The following is a 20,847-nucleotide window of genomic DNA, read 5'->3' as shown; positions in this document are numbered from 1 at the left end:
TTTGTGTAAAATCTAATTCTTTTGAGAAAATGATGATTCTGTTCCATTGTAAATGAAGAGAATTACTTTTGTCTAAATGAAACATCCTTTGCGTGTTTCCTACATGGGATTTCAGTGTTACTGCACTTATAGAATTATCCACTTATAAAATAGCAGGAAATTTATCTCATCAGAAGGTTAGTAATCAGTTTAGTTCAGTTCAGTCGCTCAGTTGTGTTGGACTCTTTGCGACCCCAGGGACTGCAGGACACAAGGCTTCCCTGTCCATCATCAACTCCCGGAGCCTACTCAAACTCATGTCTATTGCATCAGTGATGCCATCCAACCATCTCATCCTCCATCGTCCCGTTCTCCTGCCTTCAATCTTGCCCAGCATCAAGGTCTTTTCCAGTGTAGGAATACTTTGTAAGTAAAAAGGTTAGTAATAATTTTATTTAAAAAGTATTCCTACATTATGTGAGTTGCATTCATAAAGTATTTAAGCTATATTTAGAAATTCATATTTAGACATATAAGTATTATTTTATGAAATACTTTTCTTCCTAAAATTTCTATCCTGTTGCTCCAGGGGGATAATGAAGAGTTTCAGATTGCAGAGGATATCTTTTATAGATGCTGTGTTATCTTAATGACCAAGAAAAAAATGCATTCCAACCAACAATGAAAGCTTTTACTCTATAGCAGTGTTATACCTCTTATGACCCATCACGATACCTTGAAGTAATTAAAGATATGGTACTTATTATTTTAACATCATAATCTATTATGATGTTAAAATAATAAGTACCTTATATATATGTATGTATATATAATCTATAATTTCATAGTGACACAATATTTACTATATAAATATACCCTTATTCATTTAAAACCATTTCTCAACTGATGAACAATTACTCTACTCCCTTTATTTCTCCTTTGTAAATTTTTCTGCATTGATTATACATTTATACGTATATACGTATATACGGGTATACAAACATACTTGCACAGTATTTTGTAGTTTATAGTTTTACATTCAGCATTACAAATCAGAGATAATACAGATTTTGTATTTTAATACCTATGTCTTAAATTGTCTTCCTAAAGGATGTAGTATTTATAGTCTCTTGAGCAGTGGGTGGTATGTGCTTCTGGTTCACTGGAACTTTAAGTTTTATATTTTTATGGATTATTCTTAGCATGAATATCTTCTTATATATATATAGATTTCATTGGGACTTTAAGTTTTATGTTTTTATGGATTATTCTTAGTGTGACTATCTTCATATATATATGTAGACTTCATTAATATGTTTATCATTTTTTAATCATCTCTCAAAAATTGATCATTGGTATTCAAAAAAGTTGTTATTGTATATACTAACACTTTTTGTTATATGTATTGTAAATATTTAATCTGGTAACCAACTGTTATTAAAAAAAATGTTTATTATGTCTTCCATCTTACATTTTTATTATGTCTCATACCTTATAGTTTACTAATTTATGCAATTCTGTATAATAAATTGTGTCAAAATTACTTGTTTAAAATAAGGCAAAAAAGCTGTTAGTTTCCATAGGTCAGGAATTTGGACACAACTCAATTGGGTCTACTGACTCAGAATATTATACAATGTTGAAATCATGTTGACAATTAGGGCTACAGTCTTGTTTTCAAGAAAAAATCTAATAGAGAACTCATTTCCAAGCTCTTTTGTGAGGTCGTTAGCAAGAGTCAGTTCTCCCGAGGTTGTTGGCTCGCAGGTCTGTTTCTCACTGGCTATTGACTGGAGGCCGTGGCTCTGGCTCTACAATCTCTCCCCAGAGAGCAGCTCACTATATGGCAGCTGGCTTCCCTTTGAGTGTGCAAGTGATGAAGCAAGAGATCAGGAGTAGTAGAAGCCAGGGTCTTTTTGTAACCTAATCTCAAAGATGATAGTTTCTCCAGTTTTGCCATATTCTATTCCTTTGAGCAAGGACTCATACACTTCCCTTGTGTAGGGGACTATACAAGGAGATGAATAAGAGAAAGCATCAGAATAAGGGAATCTTTTTGAGAGGCATCAGAAGCAGTGTACCATGCATACTGAAGTTTTTCTTTAGACAAATGTATCTGAGTTTTCCTTTACTGTTTATGTGTCTGTGCCCAGTCGCTCAGTCATGTCACACTCTTTGTGACCCCTTGGACTGTAGCCCACTAGGCTCCTATGTCCATGAGGTTTTCCCAGAAAGAATACTGGAGTGGTTGCCATTTCTTCCTCCAGGGTGTCTTTCCCACCCAAGCATCAAACCCACGTCTTCATCTCCTGTGTCTCCTGCATTAGCAGGCAGATTACTTACAACTGTGTTACCTATGGCTTTGACATAAAAATGATTGTGGCTTGTTTACAATTGCTTTAATGTGGCTGGAGACCTTGAAAATTTATCTTTGGTCTAGTAAAATATGTCACATAGTTGATTATTCTGGAATAATATTGTCAGTCAACCAATGAGATCTTTCAGCAGCTCCAATAATAGAAGTCATCTTCTTTCTTTCACTATCTTCCATATTCATTAATTTCCCTCTAATCATTTTTCTTCTTGATACTATATTCTCTTTTTTTTTGCCTTTTTAAAATATTCTTTGTTTATTTTTTATTGAAATCTACTTTACATTGGTTTACTTAGAATATTTATGAGATAATTTTCATATTTTCTTTCATTTCTTTTTCTTTTATTGTCCATTTATACTTTAAATTTCTGATTGGTGGCATTTCATATCTCAATTTTTTTTTGGACTATATAAACTTTTTAGAACATGTTAAGTTTTCTTGATTGGTATATCTTTTATATTTTGTAAAATGTGTAGGATCCATTTTTTTTGCATCGCTATTTTTATTGATGTATAATTGATGTACAATATTGTATAAGTTAGGCTTCCCAGGTGGCTCAGTGTTAAAGAATCACCTGCTATTTCAGAAGACCTAAGAGACGTGAGTTCAATCCCTTGGTTGGGAAGATCCCTTGGAGTAGGAAATGGCAACCCACTCCACTATTCTTGTCTGGAAAACCGCATGTACAGAGGAGCTTGGTGGGGGCTGCAGTCCATGGAATCTCAAGAGTTAGAGCCCACTGAACAACTGAGCATGAACATGAGCACATGATATAAGGTACAGGTGTACAATATAGTGATTCACAATTTAAAGGTTATCCTTCATATATAGTTATTGTTAAATATTGGCTATATTCTCTGTGTAGTACAATATATCCTTGTGGCTTATTTCTTGCCTAATAGTTTGTACCTCTTAATCCCCTACCCCTAGATTGCCCTTGCCCTCCCTTCTCTTCTCCACACTGGTAACCACTAGATTATTCTCTATTTCTTTGAGTCTGTGTATTTTTTTGTTGTTGTTATATTCACTAGTTTGTTGTGTTCTTTCAATTTTCACATGTGATTTTATACAATATTTGCCTTTCTTTGCCTGACTTATTTCACTTAGTATAATATTCTCCAAGTCCATCCATACCGTTGTAAATGGCAAAATTTCCTCTTTCTTATGGCTGAATAGTAACCCACTGTGTCTATGTGCATGTTTTCTTAATCCATTCATTTGGACATTTGTAAATAATGCTGCTGTGAATATTGGAGTACGTTGATGATAGCCATTCTAACAGATGTGAGGTGATATCTCAGTGTGATTTTGATTAGTGATATTGAGTATCTTTTCATGTGCCTGTTTGCTTTATACATGTCCTTTTTAGAACAATGACTATTCAGATCTTCTATCTATTCATTTTTCAATCAGGTTGTTTTATTTTATTTTTTATGTTGAGTTGTATGAGCTGTTTATATATTTCAGATAAAATGCTATGACCAATAGGATCAATTTGTTCAGTGTACAAGTGTAAAATTTTCTTTCATGATTTCCTAAAACAATTTGCTAATGACTTTTGCTTCTGTTTGCTGATTTTATGATATTGTGATAATTTAAATGAATTTATTTAATTCTGTCCAATTATACCTCTTTTTACACACAATTATTTTGGCTCCACTGTCTTCAAATAGTATTTATGATGTAATTTTATATAGAATTTCCATTGATGTGAGGCTATTTTTTATCATTTGAGGAGGAAATTTTGGAAGTTGTTTATACAACACTAATATTGTCTACAACTACACAGAATTCCTACCCCAAAGATTTCAGATTTATTTTTTGACTTTTTTATTTTTCTAGTTAAATCAAAGTTTATTATAATCAATGTTCTCAATTACAAAAACAAAATAAATTTGTTTTCAGTTTATAGGGCCATTATTTATATACTTGAAAATGTATGGAACAGTATGACATCCTGAAAACTTTGCTAGAACTTTAGGAAATACCAGATATTTTACTAGATATAGATGTCTAAAATTTAGGTAATTAGGGGGAAAATCTCGTTAAATGTTTAAAAGTAAGTGAATATTACCACCTTGCTGAAATGACAGCAGATACTCCTTTAAAAAGCAAAAACAATAAGAAAATCAAGTTAAATATTAAAAATTATGAAATCATCAGTCTGGAAATAGCAATGTGATATATATCAAAATATGATTCCCAGATTGAAATACTACCAAGTAATATGTACTTTTAATATACAATTTAACAACTTATGTATCAAAACTCTTAAAATATAAATGTACTTTCAAATATTTTACCTAAAATTTTACTGTGAGATTTAAAGGAACTATAGATATATTGTAATATTGAGGGAAATATTATTCTAATTAATGTTTAAATTAAAAAATATTTAGGTATATTATAATACCTTGTGCATAGTGAGGGAAAAGTAAATATGGTAGGTGGTATTTTACTTTCTTTAAACAAAGAAAGTGATCAATAGAAAGAAATAGAAAACAATAGAATGGGAAAGACTAGAGATCTCTTCAAGAAAATTAGAGATTCCAAGGGAAGATTTCATGCAAAGATGAGCCAATAAAGGACAGAAATAGTATGGATCTAACAGAAACAGAAGATATTAAGAAGAGGTGGCAAGAATACACAGAAGAACTGTACAAAAGAGATTTCCACAACCCAGATGATCACGATGGTGTGATCACTCACCTAGAGCCAGACAACATGGAATGCAAAGTCAAGTGGGCCTGAGGAAGATTCACTGCGAACAAAGCTAGTGGAGGTGATGGAAGTTCAGCTGAGCTATTTCAAATCCTAAAAGATGATGCTGTGAAAGTGCTGCACTCAATATGCTAGCACATTTTGAAAACTCAGCAGTGGCCTTAGGACTTGAAAAGGTCAGTTTTCATTACAATCCCAGAGAAAGGCAATGCCAAAGAGTGCTCAAACTATTGCACAGTTGCACTCATCTCACATGCTAGTAAAGTAATGCTCAAAATTCTCCAGGAGAGGCTTCAACAGTATGTGAACTATGAATTTCCAGATGTTCAAGCTGGATTTGGAATAAGCAGGGGAATCAGAGATCAAATTGCCAACATCTGTGGATGATCGAAAAAGCAAGAGAGTTCCAGGAAAACATCTACTTCTGCTTTATTGACTTTGCCAAAGCCTTTGACTGTGTGGATCACAACAAACTGTGGAAAATTCTTAAAGAGATGGCAATATCAGACCATCTGTCCTGCCTCCTGAGAAATGTGTATGCAGGTCAAGAAGCAATAGTTAGAACTGGACATGGAACAACAGCCTGGTTCCAAATTGGGAAAGGAGTACATCAGGCTGTATATTGTCACCTTGCTCATTTAACTCATATGTGGAGTACATCATGAAAAATGTTTGACTGGATGAGATGCAAGCTGGAATCAAGATTGCTGGGAAAAATATCAATAACCTCAGATATGCAGATGACACCACCCTTATGGCAGACAGTGAAGAAGAACTAAAGAGCCTCTTGATAAAAGTGAAAGTGGAGCGTGAAAACTTTGGCTTAAATCTCAACATTCAGAAAACTAGGATCATAGCATCCATTCCCATCATTTCATGGCAAATAGCTGGGGAGACAATGGAAACAGTGACATACTTTATTTTTTGTCTCCAAAATCACAGCAGATGGTGGCTGCAGCCATGAAATTGAAAAACGCTTACTCCTTGGAAGAAAAGTTATCACCAACCTAGACAGCATATTAAAAAGCAGAGATATTACTTTGCCAAAAAAGGCCTTGTAGTCAAAGCTATTATTTTTCCAGTAGCCATGTATGTATGTGAGAGTTGGAGTATAAAGAAAGCTGAGTGCCAAAAAATTGATGCTTTTGAACTGTGGTGTTGGAGAAGACTCTTGAGAGTCCCTTGGACAGTAAGGAGATCCAACCAGTTCATCCTAAAGGAAATCAGTCCTGAATATTCATTGGAAGGTCTGATGCTGAGGCTGAAACTCCAATCCTCTGGGGACCTGATACAAAGAACTGACTCATTTGAAAAGACCCTGATGCTGGGAAAGATTGAAGGCAGCAGGAGAAGGGGACAACAGAGAATGAGATGGTTGGATGGCATCACTGACTCCATGGACATGAGTTTGAGTAAACTCTGGGAGTTTCTGATCAACAGGGAAGCCTGGCATGCTGCAGTCCATGGGGTCACAAAGAGTCGGACACGACTGAGCAACTGAACTGAACTGATTTTACTTTCTTTAGTGTTAGTGTTAGTTGCTCAGTCGTACCCGACTCTTTGCAACCCCTTGGACTGCAGCCCTCTGTCCATGAAAATTTCCAGGCAAGGATACTGGAGTGGGTTGCCACTTCTTTCTCCAGGGCATCTTCCCAACCCAGAAATCGAACCCAGGTCTCCTGCACTGCAGGCAGATTCTTTACCAACTGAGCTACTTTCTTTAAAAGCAAAAAATTGTAAAGTACTTAGCCTCCATTAAAAAAAAAAAAAAAAAAAGGGTGAAAAACACCGGAGAATAAACCAAGGAAAATATCTTTCATTCCTAAAAAAAAAAAAACAAAAAAAAAAAAAAAAAAAAGGTAAAGCACTCTATTTGTTAAATGAAGTCATGATCCCATGAATAGACAACTTTATATTATAACAATCTAAAATATGTAGACTGGATTGTAGTTCCCTGATATTAAACATCATATCTGACTTATCAATTATTTTCAGGAATATAGCATATATGGGCACACTGTGAGTTCTCAGCACATTTGTTCATCAGATAATGGGGACAGTAATCACATTTTGAGACTACAAAATACAAGCAAGTCACACTGGAGAAGATTTAAGATATTGTTCAAACTGGATCATGAAAAATAGGTTGGGGGTTAGAGAAAGAAAGGAATAGGAAGAACATGCCTGGTATGAGAAATAATGTGTCTGTGGTAGAGAACACATTTCTTTCAACATCATTGTATTTTTTTCTCAATAAGATAGAACTATAGGTAGCCGTAAAGACACACATACTGAATGTATTCTTTAAGCCTTTCTTTCAGGGTAAATGCAGCCATATTACTAACTTCTTGTCAATCAATAAACAGAAGTGAGATGTGTCATTATCAGTTTTAGCCTATTGATAGGTATGGGCTCCTCCATATTTGTATCTCTTTCTGTAACTAAGATGCTGTAAACTCTGGTGTGATCTTGATGATAAAGACCAAAACCCTAGAAAAATGTAGAGGTCCAAGGTGGAAGGAACCTGAATCACTAAGTGACTCTCTAGATTAGTCTCTCCAGACTTTTTAACCTTGAGACATTTATAAAAGAAACAGATTTTTAGCATCTTTAAGCCACTGTGATTTGAGGTTCGTGTTTTAAACTCTTAACTAATGTTAACCAGTCTTAACTAATACAGTGAACTCAAGTACATAAGAGAGAAAGCACCATAAGGCTTAATGGTCAAAGACTGGATTAGTTAATCATAACTTAAAGAAAAAAAGAATGTGACCAAGGTGAATATACGCAAATAATGTCTTCCATCACTTCTGAGAAGGATCCTTAGAAAACAGAGATGTGCAGTTTGACTTTTCTAGTTATTTTCTAGTTTTAAGAGTGGGAAATTAAGATGACATATAAATCACAAAACATAAAATGTCTTAATACAAGAAAACAAGTTCTGGAACCCACACCTTCAGACTTCAGTGGATAAACCTGCAGGCATAAATGAGGAAGATGAGGTGTAGTTTGCAGATTAGATACATGGACTTCACCTTCATTTCCACAAATTAACAAATGTGGCAGATTTGTTTAAACAATAACATTATCATCCAACCTGTTTTTCTTCATCTTAGAGGAAATGCTCTCTGTTTTTCACCATTGAGAATCTTTGCTTTGGGTTTGTCATCAGTTCAGTTCAGTTCAGTTCAGTTCAGTCGCTCAGTCATGTCTGACTCTTGGTGAACCCATGAACCACAGCATGCCAGGCCTCCCTGTCTATCACCAACTCCCAGAGTCCACTAAAACCTATGTCCACCAAGTTGGTGATGCCATCCAACCATCTCATCCTCTGTTGTCCCCTCCTCCTCCTGCCCTCAATCTTTTCCAGCATCAGGGTCTTTTCCAATGAGTCAGCTCTCTGCATCAGGTGGCCAAAGTATTGGGGTTTCAGCTGCAACATCAGTTCCTCCAATGAATACTCAGGACTGATCTCCTTTAGGATGGATTGGTTGGATCCCCTTGCAGTCCAAGAGACTCTCAAGACTCTTCTCCAACACCACAGTTCAAAAGCATCAGTTCTTTGGTGCTCAGCTTTCTTTATAGTCCAACTTTCACATCCATACATGACCGCTGGAAAAACCATAGCATGAAATCTGGCCTTTATTATGTTGAAGTATGTTCCTCTAGTCCTACTTTCTGGAGAGTTTTATCATAAATGGGTGTTGAATTTTTTTCAAAGTCTTTCTCTGCATCTATTGAGATCATCATATGATTTTTATCTATCAAATTTGTTAACATTGTGTATCACACTGACTTATTTGTGTATGTTGAAGAAGCTTTGCATCCCTGGGATAAAACCTACTTGATCTTGATGATTTTTTATATTTCAAATGTGCTTTATTGACTATACCAATGTCTTTGACTGTGTGGATCAAAATAAACTGTGGAAAATTCTGAAACAGATAGGAATACCAGACCACTTGACCTGCATCTTGAGAAACCTGTATTCAGGTCAGGAAGCAACAGTCAGAACTGGACATGGAACAACAGACTGGTTCCAAATAGGAAAAGGCTGTATATTGTGGCCAATAGCTGGGCTAACATTGGAAACAGTGGCTGACTTTATTTTTCTTGGCTCCAAAATCACTGCAGATGGTGACTGCAGTCATGAAATTAAAAGATGCTTACTCCTTGGAGGGAAAGTTATGACCAGCGTAGACTGCCAGGAGCCAGCACGGGCCATCCCACCCATGACAAGGTCATGCGGAAGAGATCTGATAAGCAAGGCTTCAGGACTTGAGGGGGCCCCTGGACCAGCTTGAGCATCTACCCCCAAACCAGAATCTGTCTGTCATACTATTTTATGCCTTTCACCAACTCTTCTGACATTAACAGGGGGCTATCCCCGACCACCTTTCTCTGGAAAAAATCAACTTAGGGCTCTAGCTAATAGGTCTCCTGGACATGAGAGGAATATTTCAAATCAAACCCCCTCTGTTAGCATTCTAGCTTGCTTGGCAGGTTTATCCAGACTCTTGCAGCTACGCATATGATTGTTCACAGCCTCTCAACTGTGAGAGGCATGGGAAGCCTAAAACATAGAGCCTTTCAAAGAGTTAAAAGTTATTAGAATAGTGCTGGTGTAGGATTTCATTGTTGAGCCAATGCTTGCTGCTAAGTTCCCATATCTGTTATCCATTGTGCACCTGGGAGTGCATTAGTTAACATAGTTGGAATTTAAGAAAAACAAGCAGTAACCTTGGAATTAACCACATCAGACCTTTGAGCTAATTGGTTCTTTCTTTGTTGTAACTCACTGCACCTTTGCTCCGTGAGAAGTGTAACTCTGTTTGATAAACACTTTCGGAGGCTGACATAGATTAGAAATATAAAGAAAAAACATTTCAAGGGAAAATAAGTTTTCTGGTTGAGCAGCCTTTATTAAAAGAGGACCATAAAATGTTCACAGGCCTCCAAGGCCAGAAGATAATGTACACAACACTGTTTATTGGAAGGGTATGCAGAAAATATACTGGTTTCAATAAGGGCAAAACTGCTGGAGTGTTTGGGCTGATTCTGTATGACCTTGCATCTTTCATTTCCCTCTATGTACAAGTCAAGGCATAAAAGTCCCTTTTGAAAATAAAATTACGGGCCTTGCTCACCGAAGAAGCTTGGTCTCCCCGTGTTTTTCTTTCTTTGTCTCTTTCTTTCTTTTTCTCTCAGCCTCTTTTTCTCCTCTATTTTCTTATCTGCAACATTCTTTCTTTATTTCTCTCTCAATCATTCTCTTGGCACCCCACACCATTTTTCCTGAGGGTTCCCCTGGATCCTGTGGGGGCAAGACCCCGGCAGTAGACAGCATATTAAAAAGCAGAGACATTACTTTGTCAACAAAGGTCCCTCTAGTCAAGGCTATGATTTTTCCAGTGGTCATGTATGGATGTGAGAGTTGGACTATAAAGAACGCTGAGCACCGAAGAATTGATGCTTTTGAAGTGTGATGTTGGAGAAGACTCTTGAGAGTCCCTTGGACTGCAAGGAGATCCAACCCAGTCCATCCTAAAGAGATCAGTCTTGGGTGTTCATTGGTAGGACTGATGTTGAATCTGAAACTCCAATACTTTGGCCACCTCATGTGAAGAGTTGACTCATTGGAAAAGACTCATGCTGGGAGGGATTGGGGGCTGGAGGAAAGGGGGACGACAGAGGATGAGATGGCTAGATGGCATCACTGACTCGTTGGACTTGAGTCTGAGTGAACTCCAGGAGTTGGTGATGTCAGAGAGGCCTGGCGTGCTGCGATTCATGGAGTTGCAAAGAGTCGGACACGACTGAGTGACTGCACTAAACTGGACTGAACTCAGATCAGTCACAGAGATTTACGTGGTCTCCCTGTTAGTTTGTTCACATTATACTACTTAAAGTGTAGACAGTGTAGTACTTTTGGTCCACTTAAAAAACTAGATGATTATTTTAATTTCTTGAGTTTCAGATTATTGTGTTCTTAGAAATAGCTTTCAAAAAGCTCCATCCTAAGTTTTCATTACTAGACCCATGAAAAAAAGTAAAATAATACTGAATATGTCAGAGGGAGAGCGAGAGACAGACAGACTCAGAGACACAGGGAGTTGTAGCTTAGTAGAACATACTGGCGGAGAAGGCAATGGCAACCCACTCCAGTACCCTTGCCTGGAAAATCCCATGAATGGAGGAGCCTGGTAGGCTGCAGTCCATGGGGTCGCTGAGTGACTTCACTTTCACTTTTTACTTTCATGCATTGGAGAAGGTAATGGCACCCCACTCCAGTGTTCTTGCCTAGAGAATCCCAGGGACAGTGGAGCCTGGAGGGTTGCCCTCTAGGGGGTCAAACAGAGTCGGACACGACTGAAGCAACTTAGTAGCAGCAGCACAGCAGACTGGAATGTCACGTCTGAAAAGAAAGTTACATATGTGGAGGTGGATTTCCCAGAGAAGCACTTTACACCACACTCTGCAAAGTGTTTATCTGTCAATGGTTAAATGGCCACAATGATGGTGATCTGTTGGATCTCTAGAGCCCCTGGAGGAACTATCAAGCCTGACTGACAAGTTTAGGAGAAAAAATGGTGAGAAATAGAATTGAGCCTGTGAGATCTCTACTTGATAAACTTCCCAAAGCTGAGAGTCCATGAAAAAAAAATTGAAATTACTGTTGAGTATTGATTGTAGATGCCAAATAATCCCAGAATTCCTAAATTTTTACCATCCTGTTAAATAGATAATGGCCTGATGAACACTTAACTTTCTGCTTCTCAAAATACTTATAGTTATTTAAGAAATAATAAGAAAAAATCTGCCAAAAGCCACATAAAATGTTACCAACGTAAAATGACCAAGTCGCTACTTTTTAAGACATGGCATAATAAGTTGTTTTAAAACAATGATGGTAGATGAAAAATAAAAACACAAAGCCAAGTTTCCTGGAAGAATGGAAAACAAAGTTAAGTTAGGATTGATGGTGCCAATCTTTACATATAAGGATGGAAATTATGACCTGACACTTTATCCTAAGGTTTGCCATCAGAGCTACCCAGAGATAGGTTACCCTCCCTAGTGTGAGACCTTGTCACTCTGCAACTCAAAGAGCGCTACATTAAATTCAGCAGCTCAATGGAAAGAAAAGGAAAATTCTCACAAAACCAAATCATACAGAACTTCACTAGGGAAAAGAAAGTGAAAAAAGTTCAGGATAAGGCAAAGAGCTCAGGGAACATAGTTGAGAAGAGTTTCATCTATAAATAAAAGCAGAAATGCTACATTGCCCCAATTTATTTTTGAAGAAACTATCCTTTGAAGATTGTCCATACAGCACTACCTAGGTTTGACTCCTAGCAGATTTACAGAGCATTCTTTTGCACTTGTTCTATTTTCTGTTTAATGCTGAATTTCAAGCTGCTGGATAACCTAGAGGAGTGTATTGCCATGGATACAGTGAGGTATGATTGTTAAAATAGACTTGGCATGTTTATTTTTCCAAGTATTCATTTTGAACACTTGTTTACAGTTCTTTTATATTTTAAATTTGCTCATAGAATACCATTTGGCTCTCTGTTTTCCTTTGGTTTTACCACTTACACAGAAGCAGAGGCTAATCTATTACAACTGAAATTGCCACACTCAAACTGGATGTTTAAGTACTACCCCTGACATTAGCCACTGTCATTGTTAAAAGACTCTCATCTCAGTTTAAATTAACATTGACCTTAGATTTAATAAGGACATCGACAATTACTGTCGAAGCAGCTATATCACATCAAGGAAAGGCATGCATCATGAAACACATTAAAGTATTTTAATACATTAAGTATTTTAATACTTTTATTATTATGTTATAATAGTGCACTAATTATACAAATGTAGACCTCGGTAGCAAGATGATAGTCTTAGGTATGCTTAAAATTCTTTGGAAAATATAGCCTCAAGGTAGCATCCTCTAAATTCCCCAGGCCTGGTACAAGTGCTGAAATATTAGATGAACAGGTGCTTAATAACAAAGGACTGTAAACTTGTTAAAATTTTTCACCAAAATATTTTCAAAAAAATTTTTTTTTAATTTTTTGTCAAATTAATCTTAACAGAGGCTGAACCTCTGTCTTATTGTGTAATGTGTGAAAAATCAAAGCAAATGGTAAAAGGTCAGTGTCAATCTCTTGAATGAAAGAATGTTTAAATGGCTATCTATGTGCCTGCTTGGCTGGATGACTGCAGCTTTGGATAACAGGCTGAACCTCTGTCTTTCTTGTGTAACGTGTGAAAAATCAAAGCACATGGTAAAAGGTCAGTGTCAATCTCTTGAATGAAAGAATGTTTAAATGGCTATCTATGTGCCTGCTTGGCTGGATGACTTCAGCTTTTCTTTGTGTTTTAGAATCTTCATGTTTGAAATTATTATTGGATTGTGTAAAATGAACAATGAAAACTAAGGAATTCTTCACTTCATCTATAGCAGTGATACTCAAATTTCAGAATGTATAAGTCATCTAGATTGACAGTTAAATTACCCATTTCTCAACTCCTCATATAAGGATTAAGTATGTATAGGTTGGGACCTAGGAATCTGCATTTTAACACATTCAAATTTGCACTAATGCAGGCTGTCTGTGGATTGTGTTTTGAGACATACTTTTATATAATATATAGTTTTGATCAGAACAGGCCCAGTTATTATAAAAACTCTTGAGCAAATATGTTAAGATGGCCATACTTCAGAGTAATACTAAGTAGATCTCTGAACCTCTGGCTAAAGTCTCGCCAAGCCAATAAATATTGCTGTAAACACAATAAAAACAAGAAATCTGAGTTGAACATTTGACAGGTGCAGGGTTTTGGAGTGTTAGTATAGCCCTTGATTCAGTTACCTGGGTTAAGGTCTTGGCTGTCACCTTTAGAAGCTGGATCTCCTTAAATGCATTACTTAACTTCTCTCTTCTATAGTATTTTCATCTGTACAAGTGGAAAAAACTAGCATTCCTTTTTTAACTAACATAAAGCATTTAAAAGGATAGCTGACACTTTATAAGCTCTTAATCAATAACATTTTCTCCTCAAAAATCAGTGTTCTTCTCTTTCATTTTCCTAGTATCTTTGGAACGCTGTCATGAGAGATTCATAGAAAATGTAAATCTTAGTAGGATGTTAGGATCAAATAACAGGCCCTCTTCATTTTATAAATAAAATAAAATCAACTAGAGAGGTTGGGAGCTTTGTCAAGATCACACAGCTAGCCTGAGAGAAATGGGACTAAAGCTCTAGACTTTTTATGATTCCTCTTTCATGTGTATTTTTCAGAATACCTTTGTCAGTTGTACAGAGTACATGGGCTCAACCTGAGAGCTATAAGATTTTATTTTCTCCCCTTGGGATGAGGGGGCTGATTATAGAATCCACGTATTCATTGTTTGAGGGTTTTTGTTTGTTTTCATATTTTATTTTATTTTTTATTTTCATTGGAGTATAATTGCCATGTTGTATTATTTTCAGGTGTACAGCAAAGTGAATCAGTTTTACATAGACATATATCAGCTCTTTTTTAAGATTCTTTTCCTGTATAGGTCATCACACAGTATTAAGTAGAGTTTCCTGTGCTATACAGTAGGTCTTTGTTAGCTATTTTATATATAGTGGTGTGAATATGTCAATCCCAGTCTCCCATCCTCTGGTAACTGTAAGTTTGTTTTCTACATATGTTACTCCTGTTCTGTAAGTAAGTTCGTTTGTACTTTCTTTAAGATTCCATGTGTAAGCAGTATCATATATTTGGTTTTCAATGTCTGACTTACTCCAACATGTATGAAAATCTCTAGGTCTATCCATGTTGCTGCAAATGGCATTATTGTGTGCTTTTTGATGACTGAGAAATATTGCATTGTACATATGTACCATATCTTCATTCCTCCGTCGGTGCTTCCATGTCCTGGCTATTGTAAATAGTGCTGCAGGGATCACTATTTACATTTGATGGTACCTTTTTGAATCATGGTTTTCTCTAGGTATATGTCTAGGAGTGGGATTGCTATGTATGATAGTTCTATTTTTAGGTTTTTTAAGGAATCCCCATACCCTTCTCCATAACAGTTGCAGCCATTTAGATTCCCACTCACAGTGTAGGAGGATGCCCTTTTGTCCACACCCTCTCTATCATTTGTTGTTTGTAGATTGTTTTTTGATGATGTCCATTCTAAAGTGTATAGTGATACTTCATTTTAGTTTGATTTGTATTTCTCTATGGAGAAGGCAATGGCACCCCACTCCAGTACTCTTGCCTGGAAAATCCCATGGACGGAGGAGCCTGGTAGGCTGCAGTCCATGGGGTTGCCAAGAGTCAGACATGACTGAGTGACTTCACTTTGACTTTTCACTTTCATGCATTGGAGAAGGAAATGGCAACACACTCCGGTGTTCTTGCCTGGAGAATCCCAGGGATGGGGGAAACTGGTGGGCTGCTGTCTATGGGGTCTCACAGAGTCGGACATGACTGAAGTGACTTAGCAGCAGCAGTATTTCTCTAAAAATTAGTGATGTTGAGCCTCATATGCTTCTCGGCCATCTGTATGTCTTCTTTGGAGAAATACTTATTTAGATCTTCCAGCTATTTTTTGATTGAGTTGTTTGTTTTTTAATATTGGGCTCCATGAGCCGTTTGTATTTTTTTGGAGATTAATCTCTTGTTAGTTGCTTTGTTTGTAAATGTTTTCTCCCAATCAAGAGGGCTGACTTTTTGTTTTGTTTGTGGCTTCCTTTGCTGTGCAAAAGTCATTGAGTTTTTAAGGACATGAAACCTAAAAATGCACCAGAAGCCAACATTTCTATTTTCTTCAATGAACAGATATTATTTATTGTGCACATATTTACTAGGTGAACAATAATTCATAGGACATACTTCAGCCACTTTACCAAGGACAAAAATATACTTGTCTGCTTCCTTGATTGGAATGATGATACAGTACAAAAATAACTGACAAAATATTCTCATGAGTAATAATGAATGACTATACAGTACTAAAAAGCCTCTTGATGAAAGTGAAAGAGGAGAGGGAAAAAGTTGGCTTAAAGCTCAACATTCAGAAAATGAAGATCATGGCATCCAGTCCCATCACTTCATGGGAAATAGATGGGGAAACAGTGGAAACAGTGTCAGAGTTTATTTCTGGGGGCTCCAAAATCACTGCAGATAGTGACTGCAGCCATGAAATTAAAGGACGCTTACTCCTTGGAAGAAAAGTTATGACCAACCTAGATAGCATATTCAAAAGCAGAGATATTACTTTGCCGACTAAGGTCTGTCTAGTCAAGGCTGTAGTTTTTCCAGTAGTCATGTATGGGTGTGAGAGTTGGAATGTGAAGAAGGCTGAGCACCGAAGAATTGATGCTTTTGAACTGTAGTGTTGGAGACAACTCTTGAGAGTCCCTTAGACTGCAAGGTGATCCAACCAGTCCATTCTGAAGGAGATCAGCCCTGGGATTTCTTTGGAAGGAATGATGCTAAAGCTGAACTTCAGTACTTTGGCCACCTCATGCAAAGAGTTGACTCACTGGAAAAGACTTTGATGCTGGGAGGGATTGAGGGCAGGAGGAGAAGGGGACGACAGAGGATGAGATGGCTGGATGGCATCACTGACTCGATGGACGTGAGTCTGAGTGAACTCCGGAAGTTGGTGATGGACAGGGAAGCCTGGTGTGCTGTGATTCATGGGGTCGCAAATAGTTGGACACAACTGAGCAACTGAACTGAACTGAACTGATACATTGTCCATCATGTAGAATAAAGAAAAGTACAGAAATAATAATTTTCTTTTTGTTGTTCTGTATTATTTCTGTCATTGATTATTTTAAAATCACTCAAATCAAATGTATGTCACTGATTATCAATGGAAAGGGGAGCCCTGGGCATAGAGCACTTGAGTAAGGGAACCCAGGAAAATCGCTCTGCCAGCTGGCTTGCAGTCTCAGGTTTTATGGCAATGGGGTTAGTTTCCAGGTTGGCTCTGGCCAGTCATCTTGCTTGGACCATATGCAGTCTGATTCAGGATCCCTCCTCTCTCATCCAAGATGGATTCTAGCACAAAGGTATCTGGTAGTTAGAAGGAAGGTAGTTAGAAGGCTATATTATAGACTGGAATGTCTTCCCTCTTTTTCACCCATCCCAAATGCATCTGGCTGGCTATAAACTGTTAGTTCTGTGCTCCTTATTGGGACCTCCTGTTGTGAAATAACTCACAATTGTGCCTTGCCAGGGCAAGTGGTTTCAGACAATGGTTCCTTAATAGGCTGTTAATATTATTTGATTGAAACAAATACAGAATTTATCTTTAACCAATAATTAACAGGATAATATTAATATTAAATCTTTGTACTTTTCAACATGACTGTTTCTCCTTTTCAAAATTTAATAATGACTTATTCTAAAGTTTATATTGAAAAGTGAAGGAGCAGTAATAAAAAACAGAAGATTAATAGAAAAAGCAAAAGAAAAGCATGACTGACGCTACTGAACTTCAAGTCTTACTATAAAGCTGCATGAAGCTGCAGTGATCAAGATATGATAGTATTACCAAAAATATACACAAATAATTAATGGAACAAAATAGAGAGCTCAGAAATAGATCCATATAAATAAAAGCAGCTGATCTTTGACATAGAAAGTGAAAGTGAAAGTGAAGTCACTCAGTCATGTCCGACTCTTTGTGACCCCATGGACTGTAGCCCACCAGGCTCCTCCATCCATGGGATTCTCCAGGCAAGAATACTGGAGTGGGTTGCAATTTCCTTCTCCAGGGGATCTTCCCGACCCAGGGATCGAATCCAGGTCTCCCACATTGCAGGCAGATGCTTTAACCTCTGAGCCACCAGAGAAGATTTTTGACATAGGGGCATAGGTAATTAAATGGAGAAGGATATTCTTTTTAATAAATGACTGGAACATCTGGACATCCATATGCAAAAATAAATGTCTTACACATTTCACAGGTTTAGCTCAAAATGTATTATAAAAATCAAGGTAAATGCAAAATGTGAATCTCCTAGGATATAAAATGAGATAGCGTTTAGGTGGCCTTGAGTTTGCTGCTGATTTTTTTTTTTTTTTTTTGGCTTACCGGGTTTTCCTTGATGTATGGGCTTTTCTCTAGTTGTGGTGAGTGAGAACTATTCTCTAGATGCAGCACATGCGCTTCCTACTGCAGTGGCTTCTCTTGTTGCGGAGCATCGGTTCCTGGGTGCCTGGGCTTCAACAGTTGCAGGATGTGGGCCCAGTGGTTGTGGCTCCCGGGACTCCAGAACCAGGCTTAATAGTTGTGGTACATGGGCTTAGTTGCCCTGTGACATGTGGAATCTCCCCAGAATAGGGATCAAACCTGTGTCTCCTGCATTGGCAGGGGCATTTGTTACCACTGAGCCACGAGGATGACCCTGCTGATGGTTTTTTATTAATAGATTTAGTACCAAAAGCACTGTCCAAGTGGGAAAAAAAAATTTGATCTTAATTAGTACTAAAATATTACTTTGCAACAGGCTTTATTAAGAGAATGAAAAGATAAGTCACAGACTTGGAGAAAACATTTGGAAATATATGTATATGTGTGTGTGTGTGTGTGTGTGTGTGTGTGTGATAAGGAGTTGTATCTAAAATATATAAAGAATTCTTATAACTCAGTAATGAGAAAACAAACAACCCAGTTAAAATGTGGGTAAAAGCTGTTAAAAGAAACCGTATCAAAGAAGATTATATGTGGGAAATAAGCATATTAAACTGATGTTCAGTATCACATTTCATTAGGTAATAGCATATTAAAATAACAATGTGGTGACATTGTAAACTTACTAGAATGTCTTAAATCCAACACCAAATGCTAGTGAGAATATGAAGCAAAGGTAAACATCCTCTTTGGAAGACAGTTTGGTAGTTTCTCACAAAACTAAACATGTTTTTACCATACAGTACAGTAATTGCATTTTTAGTATTTTTCAAAGGAACTGAAAATGTATGTCCGCAAGAAGAATGTTTATAGGAGCTTTATTCATAATTGCAAAACTCGGAAACAATCAAGATGTACTTCAGTCACTGAATTGATAAACAAATGTGGTACATCCATACAATGGAAAGCTATTCAGAACTAAAAGAAAATAAATGAGTTATCAAGCCATTTAAAAGAGCATGCTGCTGCTGCTCCTAAGTCGCTTCAGTCGTGTCCGACTCTGTGCGACCCCATAGACGGCAGCCCTCCAGGCTCCCCCGTCCCTGGGATTCTCCAGGCAAGAATACTGGAGTGGGTTGCCATTTCCTTCTCCAATGCATGAAAGTGAAAAGCGAAAGTGAAGTCGCTCAGTCGTGTCCAACTCTTAGCGACCCCACGGACTGCAGCCCACCATGCTCCTCCATCCATGGGATTTTCCAGGCAAGAGTACTGGAGTGCGGTGCCATTGCCTTCTCCATAGGGGAAATTTAAATGTGTAGGACTAAGTGAAAGAATCCTGTATGAAAAAGATGCATTCTGTGATTTGAACTATCTCACATTCTGGAAAACACAAAACTATAGAGTCAGGGGAAAAAAAAGAATCAGTGATTGCCAAGGGTTTGGGAGAAGGAGGAAGCACTGGGAATTTTTTAGACAGGAAAACTATTCTGCATGATATTTAAATGGTGGGTGTTTCCTCATAGGTTTACCCATGCCTTTAGAGTGTAAAACACAGAGTGAACTCTAATGAAAACTATGACGACTAGTTAGTAATAATGTTTCATATAATGTAACACTTGATCCTCTATTGTAAGATATGTTCCACATTGAGGAACCAATGTTAAAAATAGGGGAAACAGAGGGAGAGGTGGAGTAAGGGAGTATACATGAACTCTTTGTACTTTCCACTCATTTTTCCATAAACTTAAAATTGCTCTAAAGTAACTAAGAAAATAAACAGCAAAAATGTAATATAAAACCCATTTTATCCATTATAAGGAAAACAAACCAAAAAATTTGAATCATAAATTACCCTTTTATTAAATTTATTTAATTATCATTAAAATAAAGCAGAAAAATATTATAGGAACCATTCTAAACCAAAAAAAATATTATTACCAGACCGTCTTGAAAACTACAGTAAAGAATTTTAGAAAAATTGAGAGGATCATATACACAAAGGCATACAAACTAAGTATAATAACATTGAAGAGTTACACATTTGGGGAATTTTTACACTTTATTCAGATAGAAAATATTAAATACATTCTTAACATCAGTAGAATAGTTTGAAAGGATTAGTATAATTAATCATGCTTACTCAGTGTTAGAAACTTAATATTCACCATGCCTCCAAAGACCTGACTAAAGTGAGATATGGTTTTTTTTTTTCCTTAAATAAAAATCTATTTTTATAAAAAGCAAATTTTTAAGGCATTGCTAGTCTTAGTTAAGTTGAATTAATGAAGATTTATCTTACTCTGGGCAAACAAAATATACCTTTATTTCTAGGATAAGATTCACATTGGATATGATCCATCCAAAAATGCCAGTAAAAGTAACTTCTAAAAACGTTCTTTCCCCATCTATGTTTTTATTTAAAACTAACTTCTTTGCATTTAAAGTTCACCACTTTCATTCCAGTTCTTTGGAAATCCAAGATGTTAGTTTCCTCTGGTTTATATTTTTGAATTCTGGTCCAAGTAGGCTCTTTACCAGCTTCAGTATTTTGGTGGGTTGAATGTTTGTTGACCTGAGGGTCATGATGATGTGGTTTTATTTCTTTACAGACAAAT

Source organism: Budorcas taxicolor, chromosome 9 (genome assembly GCF_023091745.1).
Source record: "Budorcas taxicolor isolate Tak-1 chromosome 9, Takin1.1, whole genome shotgun sequence".
Lineage (NCBI taxonomy): Eukaryota > Metazoa > Chordata > Mammalia > Artiodactyla > Bovidae > Budorcas > Budorcas taxicolor.
The sequence above is the reverse complement of the archived record's forward strand: the minus strand, read 5'-3'. Positions refer to the sequence as shown.